The sequence below is a fragment of the Crinia signifera genome, chromosome 11, assembly GCF_055691185.1.
Source record: "Crinia signifera chromosome 11, ASM5569118v1, whole genome shotgun sequence".
NCBI lineage: Eukaryota > Metazoa > Chordata > Amphibia > Anura > Myobatrachidae > Crinia > Crinia signifera.
The window spans coordinates 26,794,248-26,807,971 of record NC_139227.1 but is presented as its reverse complement, the minus strand read 5'-3'; positions in this window follow the sequence as shown (position 1 = coordinate 26,807,971).

Here is a 13,724-nt window from a genome sequence, read left to right as displayed (position 1 = left end):
AAATCGGATGGAATTACTCCCGGGAAGGTCCAGGGGGAAATTACATCTGACTTCAGGGTCAGACATATCGTTGCAGTGTATGGGGCCCTTAATTGACCGTAAGCATAAAGCATAAAACTCTTGTGTCTTTGCTAAAGAACTCAAAACCTAAGACCAATAAACAGAACAAGCTGCTGGGTCAATTTCTGGATTCAGCTGAGGTGTATCTAGAGTTACAGAAGTGCACAGCAATCTGGCAGCATGTAGGGAATACTAATACTGTATATACTGTCATTTCTGGAAGGCGTAGAAGGCTTTGGGGTTGATCCGGAGCTGGACACAGAAGCAGCTCCGTCTCTTGGCAGTCGCTTGTCTGTAACTTTATGCTAATGCCTCTGTAGTCAATCCCCGATGTACATCTGTGCGTCCGAATGTGCAAAGACTGAGATGACCACCGTCTGTGTAATGTAGACGCTGAAATAGGGATGGTGCGTGTGTAGGTCCACCACCGGTAACCTGCACCAGCCTTATGGCAGATACAGTCTCTCCATCCAGTGATGGCCATGACCGCGACGGCGTGCATGCACACTGAGTTCCATGGGCTGCTTCGTTAATGTTGAATATATCATCAACAAGGTATGCAGCAGCCAGGGGGCAGGTGACATCGTTGACTATATCGCTTACTGTCAATATCGTTCAGTGTGTGACAGTGACGTGCGGTGATGGCTATGAACATAGAGGCACTGTTACAGCCACCACCGCGTACCCCCCCTGCACCTGGCCGCCGCTGACCAATCACAGAAGCCCCTGTCAATTAGGCACTTCTAGAAGTGCCGCTTTTGGCGTTATTTTTAATGGGCTTTTTTAGCCCACTGCTTAGCCCTGCCCCAAGCCCCCCCCCTCCCCTCCCACTTCATCCCCTTGCAGTTCTTTGTGCGAGGCACCCTTATCGGTGCCTCCCAAACTAGTTTAAATACTTCAAAGTCAAACTAGTAAAATAATATAAAGAAGACATGGTACTTGTTTCCTAGCACGGCCACACCGATTTCCATCAGGGTGGTGGTGTCGGAAAAATTGCGTCGATCGCATCGCATGCGATTTGGTCGCATGCGATGCGATCGACGCGACCGACCCGATTTTTTAATTGAATCAAATGTGAATAGGGTCCCTGGGACCCGATTTTACATTGGATTCAATGTAAAATATTCCCTAGACCACCCCACAATAGACGCCAACCCGAAGCGTGGCGAGCGCAGCGAGCCCGCGAGGGGTGGCGGTGCGCGTCCTCCGACCTTTTCATTCCCCTACTATCCACGTCGGCGTGGAGTTGAGAATATATATTGTGTGGCGAGCGCAGCGAGCCACCGAGCCCGAAGCGTGGCGAGCGCAGCGAGCCCCGCGAGGGGACGCGTATCACTTCACAGGTATACGCATCCCCTCGCGGGGCTCGCTGTGCTCGCCACACTATATATTCTCAACTCCACGCCGACGTGGATAGTAGGGGAATGAAAAGGTCAGAGGATGCGCACCGCCGCCCCTCGCGGGCTCGCTGTGCTCGCCACGCTTCGGGTTGGCGTCTATCGTGGGGTGACGACGGGGCCATATATAATGTGAAATGGGTCATATTGGCCCATTTCACATTTTTCACATTTTTTCCTATGCGAGATGGACTTAATCAAGTCCATCTCATCTTGTGCCATTATATTGGCACAAGACCGACGCGATGCTCACGATTTCAATGTTAAAAAATATTTTAACATTGAAGCCTATGGCAAAATCGGGGGCATCGCGTCGGTCGCGTCGGGACCAATGTTAATGGTCCCGACCGACGCGATGCCCCCGATTTTTTTACCTTTGCCGGCTAAATGGACCTGATTTCAAAGGAAATTGGGTCCATCGTTGGGATCGTGTACCTTAACTTAAAGGTACACGATCCCAACGATTGCGGCCGTGCTAGGAAACAAGTACCGAAAATACTTGTGACACAGAACATGTGTCATAGGTATATTCTTTGGATTATTTGAAAACAAAATGACAGGGGAAGCACTGCCTCCCCTGACTGCATGTCCTTGGTGTGTGTGCACAAATCTGTAGAGCACACTAGGACTAGCGCTGCATGGGTTTTTCCCCCAATTTTTAGCATTATGTCGATTTACGTTGTTTGCATTGTTATCATATATTTTTCACAAGCCTGTAACCTTTTTCCTTATTTCTCATTTCCTTTCCTTATTGCAAAATAAGTGGAACAAATAAATTATCTTCGAATACGATTGGCCAAAATAATATTTATATAGGTGAAAGATTTTTTGGATTTTTACAAAAACTCACAACAGCAGACGAGACTGGATCTCCTACAAAATGATACTTCAAAAATTAGGATCGGATTTAAAAAAAAAAAGATACCGTAATGAAGGTATCCTTCATGTTTAAGACACTGCAGATCAGGCACAAAGGGAAGGTTTCTGTACAAAATTTCCTTTCTCCGGAATAATGTTACTTGAATACAAAACACCGCGCTGTATAATGCAACTGCCAGAATATACCAGCACTTTCTTTTGTTCTGCCTGTATAATTAAGCTTATTTTTTTATTGTTCACAGAATCTTTTTATTTTTTTATTTTATCTGAAGTTGCAGTAGGGACCTCAGCTTTCATCTCAGTTGAGGATTATCATTTTTCCCCGATGGATGCTGTTTTGTTTATTATCCTCGCTGCCTTACTATTTTATTCATTTTAATCTCTAAAGATTAGTCAGCAAAATCCCTGCGACCACACGATTTCTGTATTTTTGCTCTTTAAGGTCCACTGCTTTCCCTCTCCCGTAGAACGCCGTGGTTCTTGCAGGTTTCAAGTGTTATAATTTTAATAATAATTATTATAAATGTACTGTTTCTTTATTTTTTATTTTTTTTAAATCATGTTGACTAGAACATTCTTCAATGGAAGCAGACTGCCCTCTACAGGAAAATATGAAATGACCAGCCCAGAAGGAAAATAAGACATCGGGTGCATTGTGATCTGTGGGTAAATGGGTAGGGGTCATAGTGTTGACTGTATTTAGATCGACATACATTGGGTAGACCACTGAAGGTCGAAAAGGCTTAGTTCGACACCTGACTAGGCACACATCGTCGAAAGGTTGATGCAAGCATTAGGTAGACAACGGGAAAGACGACAGTTGAAATGCCGACATGAGTTTCTACGTTTTTTTCTTCGCCAATGTTGACATGGACCCCGTCTAAGTGTACCGACATAGACATAGTCGACATGGACACCGTCTAAGTATACCGACGCTTGCCATTCTTCAAGACGGTGCTTAGCTGCGTTTTGCGCACTACTATATTCGCCCACCACGCCGTAGTGGTGGCATATGAAATACCGCCGGTCGGCACATGTCAGCTCAAAAAAAGTGAAAAACTCATGTCGACCTTTTGACTGTGGATTTTCCCACTGACAAAATAATCCTTGTGTCAACCTTCTGAAACTGTCGACCTAAGCCATGTTGATCTATTTCAGGTGTCGAACTAAGCCCAAAATTGCCTCTCCGGGAGAAGCCCGAAGAGGACAGCGGGATCTCCAGGTCAGGGGGCGGGGACGGGGGTTGATGACTCAAAGCCCCGCCCACAATCCATAGAAACGCCGCGATTCGCGGGTCCCTGAGTAGGTGGCGGGGCTAAAATGACGCGATTTTAGTCCCGCGGACTTTAGTTGCCGCGGACCCGCGAAAACCGGTAATTAGTGCGGCACGGCAGGGGGGTGCGGGGGCTGCCTGACAAATTCGGGAGGATTGCCAACCTTCCCTGGAGGGGGGCCCGATTTTCGGGAGCCTCCCGGGAATTCCGGGAGGATAGGCAAGCGTGACTAAGCCCTGTCAACCTAATATATTTTGACCTTCCTAGGTTCGACCTAATGACCGTATCCCATTGAAATCGAAAGGCCCCATCCACTAGCATGATTTATCGCATGCGATACCCAGTCAACCCACCTTCGACAATTCGGGCAGCTGGTCCGCATTTGATACATCGTATGTGGTCCTTTTGCATACGTTGTATCATACGCGATCCCATCCATGCCTGCGGGTTCCCATAAATATTCATGGCAGCCATAACGATCTGCGACTACTTCCGGAAGCTCAGAATCTGATGACAAGTGGCCATATCGCACCAGCGGATATGGGCCTTTAGGGGTAAATTTACTAAGATGGGATTTCTATCGACGATGCCTACCGTGCAGAATTGGGGGGGGGGGGGTTGGCGGTGGGTGTACAGTAAGGACACTACACACATGCCCCCTCCTACCTTAAACTGGCTCTGGTGGCCGAAGGCAGAGATGTTGACTATTCTCCCTAATTTACAGAGATGTCTGATGAATTATTATTGAGCCGGGTTATAAAAAGAACTGGTTCTCAATTGGTTGTTCGTTAAGGCTATACAACGTTTATTAGTATACAAAGGAACAGCCAAATGTCAATACATAAATATTTAAAAAGCACATACAGTATTACATACTGATGCGAATGACTGGTACTGTATCACCGGCCAATCAGCTCCCTACTCTGAAGCTACAGGCAGGTTTTGAAAAATGACAGTTACAGTAGGAGCCGATTGGACATTTATAGAGTACCAGCCACTTTATCACTACAGAGGACTTTATAAATCTGCCCCTCTGTTACCAAATTGCAGACAGGGGTAACAATTACCTTCTGTATTGTTATGTACAGTATTGGCACTACTTGCAGTAAACACAAGCTTTTTTTGGGGTAGTTTCTGAACTTGTGTCCCTATATACAGTGCCAGATTAAGCCTTTGGAGGGCCCGGGGCACTTTAGACAGGGGGGCCTCCTTTCACTTGTCATTACTGGCCGCAAACTGCAAGGGAGAATATTACATTGTCAAAACACAGAGTAAAGGCAGTATAAACTTGGTCAATGGCAGGGGATATATATATATATATATATATGTATATATATATATATATATATATATATACATATACATACTGCAGGGGACACATATATATATATATATATATATATATATATATATATATATTCAGAAAAAAGGGGGGATTGTGACCTTGTCCTGCGCTTTTTTGGAAAGCTGCACTACTCTAGGGCCTCGCTGTTAATAGAGGTCCAATGAACAGAGATGAAAAGAAAGATGTAGAGGTGCGCTTAAATGTGTTTCACCAACAGCAGACTTCTTTAAAAATAGAATATATTTATTCCAAACAATAAAATAAATATATATAAAATATATAAAGTACAAAATACAGAGATTTTCTAGGTGTATTGATTCCTGATTTGACCTTGGATGTATATTGGTCTGAGAACCCTACGCGTTTCGTCCCTTAGGGTCTTCTTCAGGGGTAATACACCGAGATCATTCGGTTTATGCGGTTATCACTCATAGATTGTGAGAGAAACATCAGGGATGTACAGTTTTAAAATATGGCCGAAGCTGGTAAGTCACGAAACGGCTGGTATTCACATATCACAATAACGTGAATATTGGCATGGTCAGAAATGGAAATATAATTGAACACCTCTCCCGTAGTGTCCTATCCAATACTGCGGTATAATCAGTGTCAAAATCGAGTGGGGTGTCCGCAGTCAGGAAGACATGCCAACCACAGGGGGGCCCTAGCTAGAGGGCGGCCCAGGGGTACTGACCCCTTGTGCCCCCATTATAATCCGGCCATGCCTATAAATTCTTCTTGCGTAATAAATGCCAAAAAAACGCTTCCTGCTTTGTCCAATTACTATCAATACCAATGTGAATCTGTCTTAATCTCATGTTATCCTAAACCATGTTTGTAGTATGTGTTCCACACGGCACAGCACAAGCTGACAGAGTGCCGTTAGGAGAACGATCTGTGACTGCCGACATATACCGGATACTGGCTGAATTTAATATGAGCCTCCGAGCGGGGCTTAATCTGGAAGGTGAATGTCTGAGGTGAAATGTGAAGCCACAGGAAACAGCACTGTAAAAGAGTATCACACAGCTTTCATTAACAAGCGAACGGAATTAATGATAATGGTATCATTTATCTCTTCATGCTAAACGTCTATACAAACAAGCAGCTCAACCCCAGGGAGATTGCAGGCCAAACTGTTCCCGCTAATCACTGTGAGGCCAGGAGTTAAACCCCCCCCCCCACCAGAACTTTGCCCTTAGAGAAGCACTTGGATAACCCCAGTTCTTCGGTACATAGTAGCCGTGGCTTATTCTGGAACTGAATTTTTAAGTGTTTCTTATTAAAATCAGGTTATTTTAGTCATACAATTATCACACGTTTCATTTGTGCATTTTGCCGACAAAAATCAGATTTTTGCCTCTTGTGTTTGATTGTTGATTTATCCAAACTGTTCTTATTGGCTATCCAAAACATGTGACAGCTGATAGCCAATAAGATCCCGGTTTATCTGAACTTGGACCTTTCTGGTTAATACATACAGTATGCGATTAGTATTGTTGCGATGTTTAGCAGGATGTTTTTCGCACAGTTAATACATCCCGCCCTATGTAGTGTGTGATTATAGCATGTCACTAATAACACCCAGGCTTCTAGTACAGAATAGCTAATATTGGATGTGCGTTGCCTGAGAGCTGCTGGGAGTTGTAGTCTAGCTCCAGTAGGGTAGCTAGGTGCTACGGTGCCTGGAGCAAGGGCATGTTTTGCGCGCCCCCCACATCCCAGTATATACCCCTGCATGCACATCCCAGGTCATGCACCCCAGTATATGCCCCCGCACACACATTCCGGGTCACGCACCCCAGAACATACCCCCGCACGCACATCCCGGGTCACCCCAGAACATACCCCCACAAGCACATACCGGGTCACCCCAGTACATACCCCTGCATGCACATCGCAGGTCACCCCAGTATATCCTCCTGCACGCACACCCTGTGTTGCCACATTACATACACCACAGGGCACCCCGGCAGGGCCGCCGATAGGGTGGGTCTATGGGGACAAATGTCCTGCGCCCGGCCGCTCTGGCAGAAGCTCCCCCATGCCTCTTCCCCCAGGCCCTATCCTCTGGCTGACGGCCTCCAATCCCCATCACATCAGTGGGCTGCGCTTTGTCTGCAGCCCACCGCACAGCACATCAGCCTCCTGGCCAGAGCCCAGTACTACGTCCCAGCAGCGCCTGCCACCCGCTGTCTGCCTCGAACGTTAAAGCAGGCAGTGCGGCAGGCACTGGGCAGCAGGACATGCCGTGAGGACACCAGCCAGCCGGAGGACACCCGTCCCCATATCAGAGACCCGGGATACCCGGCAGCGCCGCACAGGGGAGCCATCCCTGCCAGCGCTGCATCAGGGAGATGCTCCTGCAGGTGACAACAAGGGTGAGGTGAGGGAGTGCCCGCTATGCTATAATATATATATATTTTTTTTTTATTGTTTCATTTTTTTCAGGGGGAGGGCTGGATATCCACAATATCTAGTGGCAGCCCTGCACCCTGGTACATATCCCAACAGTCATTTACCCAACATCGGAATACCGACTGTTAAAACACCGGCAGATGGGTTCCCGACGGCCACCGGCTATTCTCCCTCGTGGGGGTCCACAACCCCCATAGAGGGAGAATAGAATAGGTGGCGAGCGTAGCAATCCACCGTGCCCACAGCCTGGTGAGCCCGCAGGGGATTTTGTTGCACTCAACATGCTGTCTGAGTCCAGCCAGTTGGGATCCCGACATCGGGCTAATGACTGTCGGGATCCCGACTATCGGAACCCTATACCACACCCGAGAGCAATCACAGGGTATTATTAAACCTTGAGTATAGCCCTTTGTAAGCTCCTGCACCCGATTCAACCTTGAGTATAGCCCTTTGTACGCTCCTGCACCCGATTCAACCTTGAGTATAGCCCTCTGTACGCTCCTGCACCCGATTCAACCTTGAGTATAGCCCTTCGTGCTCTCCTGCACCTGATTCAGTGCACACCTGATAGCTGTTATCCCTGCTGCACTTCCGCACAAGGCGTCTGTGGCTCCCTCTGTAGTCTCAGCCCTGCAGTAATGTATCTTTGTTTTCTGGTTTTGTTTTATCCAGTTTGTATAATTTTGTGTACCCCACTGGGCGGTGTAATAGACTCTGCGAGCCTGCACAAATATATGCTAATTGTAACATCTACATAGGCTACCAACAATATTCCATGTTCTAAAGTCTCCTGCTGGCTTGTCTGATGAAACATTCTCCACAGTGTAGCCCAAATCAGCACATATTTACACTGGCACCAAACAGAATGAGCTCTGTGCTACAGGTGTCCCCACTGACTGAAGACACTTCTATAAACCTTATAATGAGATACACATACACACTGTATGTCCACATACCAGAGATAGATTATCAACAATACATCAGGCCGATTGCCCTGGCTCTACCACATGTGATTACATCACCATCATAAGGATCAATGGGGCAGATGTATTAAGCCTGGTGAAGAGATAAACTGGAGTTAAAGTGGAGATACAGTAAAATGTAAGGAGATGATGCACCAGCCAATCAACTCCCAACTGTCATATTTCAAACACAGCTGATTGGCTGGTGCGTTATCTCCTTCCACTTTATCTCCAGTTTATCTCTTCGCCAGGCTTAATACATCTGCCCACTTGAGTCAGATGTAATAAGTTATTACAGTACATCTGCCAATCAGCTGTGTTTAAAAAATTCCAGTTAGAAGTTGATTGGCTGGTGCAATATCACCTTTCACTTTATCACCACTTTATCAGGCTTAATACATCTGCCCCACTATGACAAGTGAATTCGGCTTTCTGTGTAGCATGAAGGAAAATGGGGGCACTAGTGTGTGTAACTCCCAATATTAGAGAATGGGACTGTAAAGGAGGTGGAGCCTCTGTGAAATGGGAAGGGCCCTGTGACAACCAAAGTCCTGTCACTTCACTTTGGGGACATGCCCAATGCTCTCTGAGATGCTGGACTGCCTGTGGGCTCTTCCTCCTCTCTAAATAGTAGTAGTTCGTTTATTTATAAGGTGCCACAAAAGTGTCTGCAGCGCAGTACATAGCAAACAAAAAAACAAATTACAAGGTAACATACAGGGTGTGTTGATAAAATACAGCATAAATAGGGGTATAGCTGGTAGAACTAAAATCAGTTCTAAAATCAGTTCTGAAGTAGGTGTCGAAATTGTCGAGGAGACTGAAGATGAAGTAGAGGAAGGGGAGAACAGGGCAGGAGCGCTGGTGAGGTAAAGAGATAGGGTGAGTACATGAGGACGGAGGGCCCTACTCATAGGAGTTAACAGACTAAAAGGAGGTGCGTGGACGAATGAAAAACAATAGGATAAGTAGGAACGGATGGGAACGGATGGAGGGGTAGGGTAGGCAGGATAGGAGGAGTGAAAGAGGAGGAGGGATAGGCTAGTCGGAAGAATTGGGTTTTGAGGGAGCACTTGAAGGAGTCAAGGGAATCAGAAAGCCTGATGGGTGGCGGTTCCAGTGCAGGGGGGCAGCGCGAGAGAAGTCTTGGACACGGGAGTGGGAGGAGGTGATTAGGTGAGAGGTCAGGCGGCGGTGAAGCGAAGAGGATGGGAGGGATAGAGATCAGTGAAGAGAGGTAAGGAGCGGTGGAGGAGGAGAGAGCCTTGTAGGTGGTGGTGAGGAGTTTAAAGAGAACTTGGAAAGGAATGGGGAACCAGTAAAGAGATAGACAGAGGCGGGAGGCAGAGATAGAGCAGCGGGAGAGGAAGATGAGCCTAGCAGCGGCGTTAATGGATTGGAGAGGGGCGAGGTGGGCAAGAGGTAGCCCGGAGAGAAGGATGTTGCAGTAGTCAAGGTGGGAGATGACAAGAAAGTGAATAAGAATTTTGGTCGCATTAGCGGAGAGGAATGGTCTGATGTGTGAGATGTTGCGGAGGTGAAAGTGGCAAGACTGTAAGAGAGCACGAATTTGGGGGGTGAAAGAGAGGGAGGAGCCAATGATGACACCAAGGCAGCGCGTTTGGTCGGTGGAGGTGATTCACCAATGCTGATGGAGATAGTTTGAGAAGAGGGGATGTTCGGGGGATGGAAGATTAGAAGTTCAATTTTAGCCATGTTTAGTTACAGGAAGCGTTGGGTCATCCAGGCTGAAATGGGCATGAGGCATTCGGAGACCTTGGATAGGAGTGATGGGCATAGGTTGGGGGAGGAGGGATAGATTAGGGCAGTGGTGGCCAACCTGTGGCTCTTGAGCCTCATGCGGCTCTCCCCCTTGTAAAGTGCGGCTCCTGCTCCCACTGCTGCCCGCCGCCCACCGTCTGTCCCAGTTCCCCCTGCTGCCAGTTCCGAATCCTTTCTCCTTCTGAGGGGAGGAGAGCGCGCATCGTGCATCTCTCCTACCCCTTACTGTGCATCCTTGTGACTGGGCCGTCCGCCAATCAGAGCTCGTGGGCCAGCAGCCAATCAGAAGCCGGCCAGCGAGCTTCGATTGGTGGGCGACCCAGTCACAGGGAAGTGAGGGGGAAGGAGACGTGCGGTGTGCTGTGCTCTCCTCCCATCGGTGACATGACAGGAGGACTGCAGGGGGACACCAGACTGTCCTCTCATCGCCTGGCAGCAGCAGCAACAATGGTGAGTGCTGCTGCTGGGAAATTTGCACTGTGGGGGCATAGCAGTTTGTGGCACTGTGGGGGCATAGCAGTTTGTGGCACTGTGGGGGCATACCAGCTTTTTGGCACTGTGGGGGCATACCCGGCACCGTGTGGTGCATACCTGGCACCGTGGGGGGCATATGTGTATTTGGCACTATTGGAGGCATATTTGTATCACACCCACCCAAGGGGTCAAAATAGACTACGCCCCTTTTTTTGGCGCAAGCACCTTTGGCGCGCGCATGATGTCGGCTCTTTAGCTTGACTACCGATATTTTTCGGCTCTTTACCTCTGACCGGTTGGCCACCCCTGGATTAGGGTATCATCAGCATAAAGGTGGTAATGAAAGCCGTAGGAGCTGATGAGGTTGCCCAGAGAGGTGTTGTAGAGGGAGAAGAGGAGAGGGCCAAGGACTGACCCTTGGGGAACACCGACTGGCTGCGGGGTAGTAGGAGAGGAGGAGCTCGGAGTGGAGATGGAGAAGGAGCGATCAGAGAGGTATGAGGTGAACCAGGAGAGGCCTTTGGATTTAGTCGATAGTTAGTGACTTTGGTCAGGACAGTTTCAGTGGAATGTAAAGGGTGGAACCCAGATTGGAGGGGGTCTAGAATGGAGTTAGCATTAGGTGGCTTAGGAGACGATTATAGGCCAGATGTTCTAGGAGTTTGGAGGCAAAAGGGAGGAGGGAGATGGGCCTGTAGTTGGACGGAGAGTTGGGGTCCAACTTTGGAGAATTGGGGAGATAAGAGCATGTTTGAAGGAGGTAGATCCCAGAGGATAGGGAAAGATTAAAGAGGTGAGCCAGGTGAGAACAGACCGACGGACTGAGATGACAGATAATATTGGAGGGGATAGGATTGAGTGGGCAGGTGGAGGGAGAAGCAGATTGAAGGATAGAATGGACTTCAGAGGCAGTGGTGGGGTAAAATGAGGACAGGGGTGGGAAGGAGGCTAGTGGAGATGTTGGAGGGGAGGAGGGAGAGGGTGAGGTCATGGCAGCAGTGATGGCAGTCCTGAGAGAGGAGATTTTGGTTGAAAAGTAGGTAGCAAAATCAGCGGCTATGATGGAGGACGGAAGAGCTGGAGGAGGGGGGATAGCAAGGAGTTGAAGGTGGCGAAGAGCCTGTGGGGGTTGGATGATTGGGAATGGATGATGGACATAAAGTAGATTCCTTGACCAGAGCAAGGGCAGAGCTGAAGGAAGAAAGAATGAATTTGAAATGGAGATAATCCGCGAGGGAGCGTAGTTTCTTCCAGAAGCGCTCAGCAGTGAGAGAGCACTTTTTAAGGAATCCTGTGATAGGCGAGTGCCACGCTTGGGGGTTGGAGCATCGAAGGGGGATAGAGGAGGGAGGGCAGGCAGAGTCCAATTCCGAAGATAGGGTGCCATTATAGAGGGAGGCGGCGAGGTTTGGGCAGGACATGGCGGCAATTGGGGCGAGAAGATGACACAGCGTGTCCGAGAAGGCAGCAATATCAAGTATGTTGACGTTACATAGTTACATAGTAGGTAAGGCTGAATAAAGACTTGCGTCCATCTAGTTCAACCTATTGCGCATTGTCTCACGTTATGCCGTGAGACAATGCGCTTGGGAGAGGGGAGTGGGAGAGGGGGAAGCAGTGAGGGAGAAGGAAATGAGGTGATGGTCAGAAAGAGGAAAAGCCGAGATAGTGTAGTCGGTAAGGGAACAAGAGCGGGAGAAGACGGGATTGAGGTAGTGTCCTTGGATGTGGGTGGGAGAGGCAGTCCACTGAGATAGGCCAAGAGAGAAACAGAGAGAGAGGAGTTTGGAGGTGCCAGGATCAGCAGGGTTATCCAAGGGGATATTAAAGTCATCAAGCATGACAGAAGGTAGGTCAGAGGAGAGGAGGTGTGGAAGCCAGGCGGCAAAGTTGTCAAGAAATTGGGAGATAGGGCCAGGGAAACGGTAGATTGCAACGACATGGAGGTGGTAGGGGTAGTACAGACAGATGGAGTGAGACTCAAAGGAGGAGAAGAGGAGAGAGGGTTCGGAATAGATGACATGAATAGGTCAGGGTTGCCTACTTTTAAAGTCTCTTCTCCGCATGGCGGGGCATATTTATCCCTGCCCCAAGCCCCGAAAAGCTGCGAGTCTCTGGAAATTAAGACTCCAGCCAGGAAGATTCAGGGGTGCTGCCGGTACCTTTCTGGGGGCCGGGAGGCCATTCCGGTAGGGTAGGAATGGGCCATTCCGGTAGGGTAGGCAACCCTGGAATAGGTGTGTGCTCCCCCCTCACTCACTCACAGGACAATGCGGCCCACTGGACTATAGTGAAGCCAGATGCAGTCTGGGAGACTGCACTGGCTTCACTGTGCCTGGCATTGCTATCTAATAGCAGGAAATTAGGAAGAGCAACACATGTCATTTAAAGATATTGATGTGTCTGTATAATATATGGGTGTATATGTATATATATATATTTTGATATATACACCTGTATATGAGAATCTGTTGTGCATGTGATTTTTTTCCCAACTGTTGTAAATTGATTCCCCATTAATCGTTTCCATGGAGACGTAGAATTTGTTTTAGAAGGGGTGTCTATTTTTAAATGGAGTTCTTAGCAATAACTTGCTGACTGTGGTGAAGCAGGGTTTCAGGATCACCACTTTGATTTGTTTTCTCTCCGCTACTCTCAATGTCTGCCTTTGAAATGCACTTTTAATGTTTATTAACAATGCACAAATAATAGATGCAATTAGACGTATACCACTAAAAAGGAGAGTCATTAAAGTTGCTGCATAATTGCATGGTTAAGCAGTTATGTGAAACGATTCAAACAAAAAATGCAAAGTAGTCATTTTGCAGCCAAGAGCTGCTTAGCACTTCACATTAATAATCAAGTTATAAAAAGCATTGAACTCAGACATGCTGTTGGGAACTAATTGGGTCAGAGAGCTACACATGTGCGTTTACCAAAACAGGGCAGAATAATGCAGTGTGGGAGAAATACCGATGCACGGATATTCAGGCGGTTCTGATGAATTTCTGTTTTTGCTTTTGTTTTTTAATTGAAGGATGCACGATACGGTATTTCTAAACTGAAATTTTCATATATGAGACATACAGGTAAAATACAATACTAATATGCTTAACTAATATGCTTAACATAA